This window comes from Sceloporus undulatus, chromosome 4, assembly GCF_019175285.1.
Source record: "Sceloporus undulatus isolate JIND9_A2432 ecotype Alabama chromosome 4, SceUnd_v1.1, whole genome shotgun sequence".
NCBI lineage: Eukaryota > Metazoa > Chordata > Lepidosauria > Squamata > Phrynosomatidae > Sceloporus > Sceloporus undulatus.
The window spans coordinates 137190985-137201799 of NC_056525.1; the positions used below are offsets into that span (position 1 = coordinate 137190985).

Here is a 10815-nt window from a genome sequence, read left to right on the forward strand (position 1 = left end):
CTAATGGTGATCCAAAGACAAACCTATCATGGGGCTTTCTTGGCAAGATTTGCTCAGAGGAAGTTTGCCATTGCCTTCACCAGAGGCTGAGAAAGTATGTCTTGCCCAAGGTCACCAACCAAGTTTCATGGCCAAGCTGAGAATCAAACCCTGGTCTCCGGAGTCATAGTCCAACTCTCAAACCACTATGACACACTTAAAATCTCAGTGGTGTCTTATGTAGATGTGAGTTCCCCAACGCAAGCTCAGTGAAGAGGATATAGCAGTCTTACCTGACAGCATTGTTGTTAAACCCAGTTTGGACCAAGTTGGGCCTATGCCATTACCCATATAACATCAGTTCCGTTTGTCTGAACCTTTCAGAATATAAAATCATAAGTGGTTCTGAAATATCTTGTTTAGGGGAGTTACCTTTATTTTAATGTGTCCTCAAAAACACAATAATGGAAGCTTCACTTCAAAACTGCTACATTTGAGATCAGTGCAGAACATACTATAGGTCCAAAAATTCCCCTTCTCTTCTCTATTTTTGATCTTGCAAGCTTAGACATCCCCCAGCCAGGCTGACAAACAATACTGTGCTACTATTCTTTGTTTAAAGATGAAGTCACTGAGTTGTGGCAACATCACCTCAATTAAGATTGAGGAGTCTGGTAGCTCTTCTCATGCTAACAGATTGGTTAAAGGTCATTTCAAACTTGCCCCCAGTACTACAAGTAACTTAGATAAAATCTCATCACAGAATCTATCTCTTACGAACAGGTAGATGTCCTGTTATCAGGGAAGAATCCAGCTCCTCCACTGCTGATGTCAGAAGGACCTTTTGCAGGATGACTCTGACAGAGAGAGCATTTACTCTCACATTGTCCCCAGGGTCCAAAACACACTGCAGAAATCATCCAGTTTGAGACCACATTAACTGTCCTGGCTCAATGCTAGAGAATTCTGTGAACTGTAGCTTTGAGAGACATAGCCTTCTCTTGTCAGAGCTCTGGTGTCACAATAAACTACAATTCCCAGGATTCCTGAACACTGAGCACTGGACCAAAGTCTCTTGGTTTCCAAATACCAACGGCCTTACCACTGTTTCTTTCCATACATAGATCAGATTCTTGGGGACTCCAGCCACCATTTGTAAAAGATTCCAGGAGTGGTCAGTAAACCTTTGAATTTATACACCTCTAGCTAGGATTATGATCCTAAATGAGAGCCATATTTTAAAGAAACAACTAGCTGAACAAGTTAAAATGCATTGAGAAGCCAAGTAAAAACCAGAAATTTTCAGACTCCAGATTAATTATTGGAAAAGCCATTGTGCTAGATCAGAGTTGAAGATGTGTGTCTCTGTCTACCCTGTTTGGAAACTACTAACCTAAAGAAGAGACACAGACTTTCAGTCTGGCCCCTGGCCTGTCCTCTTGAGAACCCCATCCCCAGTTATGTTTAAAAAACCAAAACAAAAGGCAGGTACCGCCTTCTTTTTGGGAGTCTTGAGATCTCTCAGCTAATGCTGAAAGTTGTAATGGAATCTGAGGAGCTGTCAATAAATTCTAATTAAAACCCCAGGAAACAGCCATTGCCAACTCTGACTCACAGTAGCTTTCCAAGGATTCAGACAGGTTTCTTTTCTCCCACCCAAATACTAACCCGGGCAAACCCTGCTTGGCTTCTGAAAACTGAAAACATTGTGTGCTTATCCAGCTTTCTATGGTGATTCTGCCAGCAGTTCCCCACATCTTAAGACCACAGATGGACAAATGTGGCCCTCTAGATCAGGGGTAGGCAACCTTTTTGAGACAACTGGGGGGGCCGAAACCAAAAAATAAATAATTAAATAATTTGTAAAAAAATTAAATAAATAAATAAACCGGGACAAATGTAGGACAACATTTTCAAATGGTGGACACTTTTTTAAAAAAAGTGGAGGACATGCAAAAAAAATTGCTGATTTTTTAAAAAAATGTTAATATAAATGCATGTTTCTGAGGCGTCTATAGACAATTGCCCCCCTTGCCCCTGTGCACGATAGGCCAAAGGCCCCGGCGGCAATCGGCGGCAGGACCAGGCTGGGGCCGGTCCCAAGGCCTCGCCAGGCCGCATCCGGCCCGCGGGCCGCAGGTTGCCTACCCCTGCTCTAGATGTTTACTGGATTGCATTTCTCATCACTCCTGCTACTGAGTATGAGGAGAACTGATGGTAGTTATAGTCCAAAAACATTGGGAAGGGCACAACTGCCAAGACTTACCACAGTAAATCCCCAAATGCAAAACTAATGGTCCTGCAGAGGGAGAGGCAGGCATAGGCCTTCTGTATCCACAGATTTTTTTTATCCATGGATACAAGCATCCATGGCTTGAAAATATTCAAAATATATACACATTCCAAAAAGCAAATCTTTATGTGCCTTTTTATCATGCTCTTGTATTTAATGGGACTTGAGCATCCACGGATTTTGGTATCCATGGGGAGAGGAGGCTGGAACCAAACCCCAGGAGATACACAGGCTTGATTCTCAGTAGCTAGAATTAGCAGAGGAAGGAAATTCAGGCCAGCTCCAGCACTCCAGCAAGTACATTCCCCCTATTCTTCTCCAGAAGAAGGAATAGGTCTCTTTATTCCTACAGAGGAGCAGAACACAGACAAAGGCATTTGTGGTGAGGCTAAAACCTGCCTTTCCACTTGTGACACCAGCTGGCCCAGTCTGTGTTGAAAGGTATCCCTGCAGGGGTTATGTCTGTGTGCACCGGCTATGGAGAGGCATACTCGGAAATACTCAACTCCTCCTCGACCCACCCTCATAACCCCAAACCACCTAAGAAAAAGCACTGTGCTATGATTAAGATTTGAAATGCCAAAAGTCTTTGTCAAAATGTACCATTGCTTCCCAGCTTCCAAAGAGTGATGTGCCTATGCTCTTTGGTTCCGGATTTCAAATGTACTGACCAAGAAAAGGGATGGAGAGAGGGAGGAAGGAAGGAGTGATACAACAGTGTGCTAAGGCCAGGTTTTCTCACCTAGGAGCTCTTCTGTGCCTCTCTGCAATTGCTCACCCGTCACACAACAGGCTGGAGGACCCCAGCAGCACAGATTAAATCACCGCACATGGAACGGAAGGCAAAATGGGAAGGACGAGGCGTCCGATCATAAAACCTGGCAGAAGGCCCTGCCTCAAGTGGTAAACAGGAGCTCAATTCAAGGGGAGCAGATCTCAACAGTAATAGCCCTCAATACACTCTGCCTCCCCTCCACCCTGCAAACTGACTAAACTCCAGATTCTTTCAGGGAATGAAAGGTAGCAACTGAGGCTTCCCTGGAGGCCAGAGAAGATTCAGGTGTCTCTCCTCTCCCCAAATATCTGAAACCCTCTCTTCTTGCTGCCAGAGGCAGATCTAGGGCTTGGAAGGTGAAGGAGGATAAGAGAGTGTCAGCCTTAGATTTTTCCCTCCAATTATGGGAAGGGAATAAGTATGGAGCCAGTGTGGTGCAGTGGTTTGAGCGTTGGACTATGACTCTGGAGACCAGGGTTTGAGTCCTGGCGAGGCCATGAAAACCCACTGGGTGACCTTGGGCTAATCACTCTCTCTCAGCCTCAGGGGAAGGCAATACAACCCCCCTCTGAAGAAACCGTCCAAGAAAACTTCTTAGGGTCATCATAAATCAGAAATGACTTGAAGGCACACAACAACAACAACAAATGGAGGAGAAGGGAGAGACAGCTTTGCAACAAAGTCCTGAGCCATCTGGCTCCTTCACAAGCACAAGCACCATTAAGTAAGAAAGCAGGGTGACCAAGTGCCCTCCTTTTCCAGGACCTGTCCTACATTTCAACCTACTGTCCAGGAGGAATTCCCAAATGCCCTCCATTTTGGGCACAGCAAAGAAGTATGAATTTATATCTCTACGAGTGTTTGTTAGCCTTCCTTTGGCAACGGCCTCCATTTTTCTGGAATGTCCTCCATTTCGCCTTGCCTTGTCCTACTTTGCGGTGAGGAGGGCATGGGGTCACCCTGTGGGGAAGGGCAGCTGCCAAGGCGTATCAAGTCTGGGTGCCAAAGCCAGAAATGGAGGACGAGGAGGAGGTTGGAAACAGGCAACCCAGAAGAGAACAGGAGCAGGCGGTGATCCCTTTCGCAAAACAAAACGTAAAGGTATAACTAAGTGTCCAGAATGATTACTTAGTTTCCTTTCCCTTCCCTCGACCCAACCGTTGGTTCCCAAATTCCAGCCCTGCAGAGGTTATTGGACCACAACTCCCAGAATTAAATCAGCTGGATCAAAGTGGCCGGGGCTTCTGGGAGTTGAAGTCCAAAAAAATGACCAAAGGCCTCTGAGGAAGTAGAGTGAAAGTCTAGGAGAGCTCCTGCTGCCAACTTCCTTTCAGTCAGTAGGTCTCAAGGGGGCTATAAGTGCCACAAGACCCCTCTTTCCATACATTTGGACACTGCATGACACAAATCCACCTGAGGAAATAGACTGAAAGTCAAGCAAAGCTCTTGCTGCCAACTTCTTCCTTTCAGTTAGTCTCAAAGATGCCACAAGTCCTCTCTCTCTCCGTACATTTGGACACTGCATGACATAAATACACCTGAGGAAGTAGACTTGAGTCTATTCTTCCTTCCTTTCAGCCAGTCTTAAAGAGGCCATCAGACCTCTCTCTCTCTCCATACATTGCATGAATTAATAGATTTTGGTCTAGGAAAGCCCCTGGGGCCAACTTCTTCCTTTCAGTGAGTCTCAGGGGGGCTACAATATATTTGGACACTGCGTGACACAAATGCACCTGAGGAAGGAAAGAGACTGAAGTCTAGGAAAGCTCCTGGGGCCAACTGCTTCCTTCCTTTCAGAGAGTGTCAAAAAGGGGGTACAAAAGATCTCTGGAGGACCAAAGTTTGGCAATCACTGGCTTTAAAGAGTGTTAATAAGAAGACCAAAACCGGGGGGGGGGGGGGGGGGGGGGGGGGAAAAGGCTTTTGGGGAGGCCTTTTTTTGGGGGGGGGGGAAGGAGGGGGGGGGGGGAAGGGGGGGGGGTCCCCCTGCCTCCATCCATCCATCCCCAGGCGCCGCAGGAGGGAGGTCTGGCCCACTGTCCGCCGCCTCCCTCCGACTGGCTGCAGACACCGCGGCTGTAACCTGGGAAACAGACCGCCAGGAGGAGGAGGAGGAGGAGGAAGGCCAATGGAGTCGCCAATGCAGTGTCCAGAGGCTGAGGGACACAAGGAAGGAGCGCCCGCCAGGAAGCCTCCTCCGCTCCAGAAACAGAGGCGTCTGTCGTCGGGAGGGAAGGAGGGCTGAAGGGAGGCTCTTCCCGACAAAACTTTCCTCAGTAGCAGCCCCTCGCCAGCGGCGCCTATCACTTCCAGACACACACACACACTTCCCAGAATTCCACACACACACACACGCAAACACACAAACACAGACACCAGGGCCGCCTCCTCACCGCCAAGGGAGGACGAGGCGCCGCAAAACGGGGCGGGAAAAAGAAGGGTTGGACGTGGCCCAAGAGAAGCTTAAAAACACTCACAGCAACATATATACATACATATATAAATATATACATATATTGTCACAGACTATATGAAAATACGTTTTAAGAAACTTAAAAACAGTCACAGACATATACACTCACAGGAACATATATATTTATATATGTGTGTGACTATGTATGTGCGTAATATATATGCATATATATATATATATATATATATATTCCTGTGAGTGTATATCTATGACTGTTTTTAAGCTTCTCATATACTGTATATAGATAGATATTCCTGCGAGTGTTTTAAGCTTCTCTATCATATATATATATATATATATTCCTGTGAGTGTCTGTATCTGCGACTGTTCTTAAGCGCTTCTCTAGGGCCATATCCAACCCTTGCCCCCAGGTCCTCCATGTGTATAAATCTATTTCGCATGGGTCCGAGTCCCGCTCAAAATGGAGGACTTTGGAGGAACTCCTCCCGGGCAGAAAGGGAGGACGCCTCCTGGGAAAGGAGGACCTCGGTTCACTCTCCACAGAGAAAGAGACTGAGAGAGACCAGGGTGACCAATGTCCTCCTCTCCGCAAAGGAGGACAAGACACCACAAAATGGAGGACCTTTACGGGGAAAAAACTGGGCCAAAGAAAAGCTTAACAACATATATATTCTATGAGTATTTTAAAGCTTCTCTTGGACCAAACTATATATTTATATATAGACAGATGCGTGGTTCTGAGTCCTCAAAATGGAGGACTTTGGGGGGGACCCTCCTGGACAGGAGGCTGAAGAGAAGGGAGTCGGGTGGGTCAACACAGAGAGAGCCCCCCGCCCCTGCCAGGGAGCCCTAAGCTTAAGCCAGGGCTCCCCCCTCCGTCCCCCCTCCCTTCCTTCCTCGTCCGGGAAAGGCTTTGGAGGACGAGTATAGAAAGGAGGAGGAAAGACAGAAGCAAAGGGAGCTCTTTTCTTTCCCTCTTCCCTCCCCAGCCTCGCACCAGGCGCCCAGCCCCAGGGCCCCCGCCGGCCTTTTTTTTTGTCTGGAGCCACTGAGCTGAGACCAGCGGAAGGAAAGCAAGCCAGGCAGGGAAGGGAAGGGAGGGCGAAGGTGGCCGGGAGCCAGCGAGGAAGGAAGGAAGGGAGGGAAGGAAGGAAAGGAAGTAAGGAAGGAAGGAAGGAAGGGAAGAAAGCAAAGGAAGGGAGGGAGGGAGGGAAGGAGGGAAGGAAGGAAGGAAAAGAAGAAAGCAAAAGAGGGAAGGAAGGAAAGAAAGAAAGAAGAGAAGGAAGGAAGGAAAAGAAGAAAGCAAAAGAGGGAAAGAAGGAAGGAAGGAAGGAAACGAGGGAGGGAAGAAAGGAAGGAAAGAAAGAAGGGAAGGAAGGAAGGAAAAGAAGAAAGCAAAGGAGGGAAAGAAGGAAGGAAGGAAGGAAGGAAACGAGGGAGGGAAGAAAGGAAGGAAAGAAAGAAAGAAGGGAAGGAAGGAAAAGAAGAAAGCAAAGGAGGGAGGGAAGGAAGGAAGGAAAGGAGGGGAGGAAGGAAGGAAGGAAGGAAAGAAGGGAAGGAAGGAAGAAGCTGCGCCACTGCAGCCACAGACCCCCCCCGCCCCCAAAAGGCCACCGGGGACCACCGAGGCAAACTTTTTTCCACCCGACTTTTTCTTTTTCCCTCCCCCCTTTTCCCTCCTCCTACTTCGGCCCCCAAAACAGGCAAAGGGTAGGGTTTCCCAGGCCACGGAAACAATACCTACCGGATCCGACGCCTCCTCCGCGGCGGCTGCAGCCCCTCCGAGTGCGTGTGAGTCAACGCGAGTGTGAGGAGGAGGAGAGAGGGTGAGTGTGTGTCCGCGTGTGTGTGGCGGCGCGCCCGCTGCCGCCAGCCGGATTAAAGCTCCAAATCCGGAGCGGAGGAGGAGGAGGAGGAGGAAGTGGAGGACTCCAGAGGAGATGGGGGTGATGCTGCTCTGCTGCTGCTGCTGATGCTGATGATGCTCCTGCAAGGGATGCTAACACCTGCCCCAAAGGTACACCGCAGCAAAGTAAAGCCCCGCCGCCAAGTTGGTGGCTCCCTTGCCTCCTTCCTCGACCTCCCTCTGGATCCCAGTCCTTTTCTTCTCCTTCTCCCTCTCCTCCTTCTTGGCCAAGGCGCCTCGTTGTTGCTGCTGCTACATCCTCCTCGCCTTGCCAGGACCGAGACGGGAGGGACGCATTGCAAAGGGATGCCGCCTTCGCTGCCTTCGCCGCCTGCTCTGGCTCTGGCTCTGGCTCCTGGCTCCGCGACTGCGATGCCCGCCGGGGCTGCAGGGGAAACCCGGAATAGACTCCGTACTCGGAGCGGACTCTTCAGCTGCCCACTGCTTCCTCCTCTTCCTCCTCCTCTTCTCTCTCTCTCTGCCCAGAAAACCCAGACTCTGAATAAACAATGCTCCTTTGGAGCAAAAGTCTGGAGAGATCATCATCACCATCATCATTATCATCAGTCGCTCTCTGACCGCAGAAAGAACCGGGAAATAATCCAGTTTGAGACCGCTTGAACTGCCCCGGATCAACGCTAGGGAAGTGTGGCAACTGTAGTTTTGGGAGACCCTTTGCCCTCTCAGAGAGAACTCTGTGTAAATCTACAGCGCTATATAAATAATAATAATAATATAACTCTGGAACCACAACAAACTAAAGTTCCCAGGATTCCCTAGCACTGAGCCAAGGCAGTCAAAGCAGTCTCAAACTGGATTGTTTCTGCAGTGTGGATGGAATGTAATCAATCACCTTACCAGAGTTTGGCCTTTGCTGCTGTACCTTTTATACAAACCAGTTCTACTACAGTTTGTAAGAGAGGTCTTGGACTACTATTAGCAAAACCTGCTAGCAGAGCCACAAGGAGCCAAGCTTTACACCCCAAGATGGGATCATACAAGCCTCCTTTTCCTTTTCCAGAGAGTTCCACCTGAGCTGCATCCGCACTGCAGCAATAATCCAGTTTGGCACCCCTTGAACCACCATGGCTCACTGCTAGGGAAGTCTGGGAACTGTAGTTTTGTGAGAGTTTTAGCCTTCTCTGTCAGAGAGCTCTGGGCCCACAACCAACTGCAGTTTCCAGAATTCCATAACATTGAGCCCTGGCAGTAAAAGTGGTGTCAAACTGGATTATTTCTGCAGTGCATCTGGAGCTTTGGTCAGGCCTTGAATCTAGAGGGATGCCTTAAGGGATTCCTCAAGGACAGGAGTGAAACTGGAAAGTCCATTCCCGCTTTCCTTCTCTGCCAACTCTCTCTATAAGCTTGCAGGAGTTTAAAGATGTTTAGAAGAGGTTGGGGAACTCCTTCCCACAAGAGGCCTAGTTGGCCACCAGCAGTAACATCATGGGAGTGGTGCAGACCACACTGGGTGACACCCAATCTGCTCCCCTCCATCCCCACCTTCCGTCCCTCCAACCTCTGGGGAAAAGAGGAGGAGAAGGAACAGGTTGGTGGGAGCTGGAAAGACAAAGAGAGAGAAAGAGAGAAGTTGTGAATCCAGGGAGGGGTGGAAAAGTAGAGCTGGTGGGCTCTCTGTCAGGGGAAGTCTGGCTACACCCCTGCCTCCTCTCTTCCTCTCCCCAGGGATCCTGCTGGGCTGACCCCACACCTGCCCCCCATCCTTCGGTGGTTTCAACCCAGGGGGTTCCTGCTGTGGGGAAGGCACTCAATTTACCCCAAAGAGCCTCCATCGGGTACCCAGACCCCAGGGGCCCCTCCCGGCCACAGTGGGCACCTTCAGGGTCCCCTCTGATCATGGGGTGCTCAACAGGTCATCCTCCCCCACCCACACATGCCAACACACTATCCTGTCCCCATGTGCACTCCACCACCCCCGGCATACTCTGTCTCCCTCACACCGTTCCCTCCGGCACATGCAGGGGGCAACAGAGGAAGCATGTACCATCCTGGAAACCCTAGCCACTGGAAGTCCTGCTCCCACTAAGGCGCCCCCCCCAGTACCGGGTGACACCCAGTGCAGGAATGCCACTGTCACTCAGTACAGGGAGGTGGTGAACTGCCTTGCCCTCCCCGCCAGCCAGCCAGCCAGACCACTACAGGCCCCCCCGTGGGACAGACTTGGAAGGGAGCAACCCCCCCCCCCCATGTACCACCCCATAGGATGACACCCCTCTGGGGGTCACCCAGAACAGTCCACACTCCCCACACCCCCTTGTGATGCCACTGGTCTCTTGTTCTTCCTTTTTCATTTTCCACTTTTCTTCACTGATTGTTATACTAGTTCTCCTTATTCATGCACACAAGTCATTGAACAGGTACATTCAGAGTTCTCGCTCTCTTTCTGTCACCTTTACTTTTGCATCTCGTCTCGTCCTTAACTGTTTGAAGAGTTTCAACTGTCATCCATTGTTCTTATGGAAGCCACCTTGGGTCCCATCCTGGGACAAAAGTGGCATATAAATAAAGTAAATAAATAAATAAATAAATAAATCCATTGATATTACTCCTTCTTTTTAGCTACTGATAGTGTCTTTTGTATTCCTCTCTGACAGTGCCCCTGGCTTCCGTCCAGAGTTCAGCTGGCTCCCACTCATTTAGGCTTAATAGTGCAAATCTATATTTACATTATATTTAAATTCTACCAGGGTGTTCTTCAGGTTGTATTTGGGTGTGATGATTGATATAGGCGCGGTACAGACCACTGAAAAATGGTGGCCTACCAGCGCCTGTTTTTCCACCGGAGGGAAGCCACAGCCGCCAGACCGCGTGGCTTCCCTCCAACGGAAAAAGAACCCATGAAAAGCGGGGTCTTTTTATGCCGCAAGGGTGGTGTAACAAGTGCGCCACTGGTGCACTCATTACATAAGCACCACACGGCACCGTGCGGATGCCACGCAGCGCTTATGTAACAATGGCGGTGCACATGTATACAGAGTGCCACCATTATTATGCCACCGCCATGTGTTAGGGTTGCGGGGCATGTGGGCGCTTGGCCCCAAGGCAACCCTAGCACGTGACGAGGGCATCACTGAAGGCCCATCTGTAAAGGGCCATTGTGTTCTTTTTAGCATTACTCTTTTTTATATATATTAACAGTTCATGGTCTATGCCAAATTTTTGTTCCTGGCCTTGTTTTTACAGAGAAAATGAAGCTTCTCCATCTTTTGCTTCCATACAGTTGGCCCTTCACATTTGCGGCTTTAATTTTTGCAGATTTGATTATTTGTGAGTTTGATTAATGTTATCTCTAGGAATTTCTAGGTCTTCCAACACAATTCTGCTGGAAGTTGACCATTGGGTTTCTCTGGAGGACTTAAAAGTTTCTATAGAAAACACTTCTCTAGGGATTTTTTGGTCCTACAGCA

General features: G+C 49.1%; 1 protein-coding gene across 6 annotated transcripts in view; it reads right to left on the reverse strand.

Moving 5' to 3' along the window:
- CXXC5 (CXXC finger protein 5) overlaps positions 1 to 7760 on the reverse strand; it is an 80348-nt gene extending 72588 nt beyond the window's left edge. For 4 of the 6 annotated variants that reach the window (XM_042463538.1, XM_042463536.1, XM_042463537.1 and 1 more), the window contains exon 1: positions 7226 to 7757. The gene's annotated coding sequence lies outside the window, so the exon portion shown is untranslated. Of the gene's footprint in view, positions 1 to 7225 lie in introns of all 6 variants that reach the window. The other 2 variants (XM_042463539.1, XM_042463540.1) reach the window with 1 other exon arrangement.
- Between the last annotated feature and the right edge of the window lie 3055 nt (positions 7761 to 10815).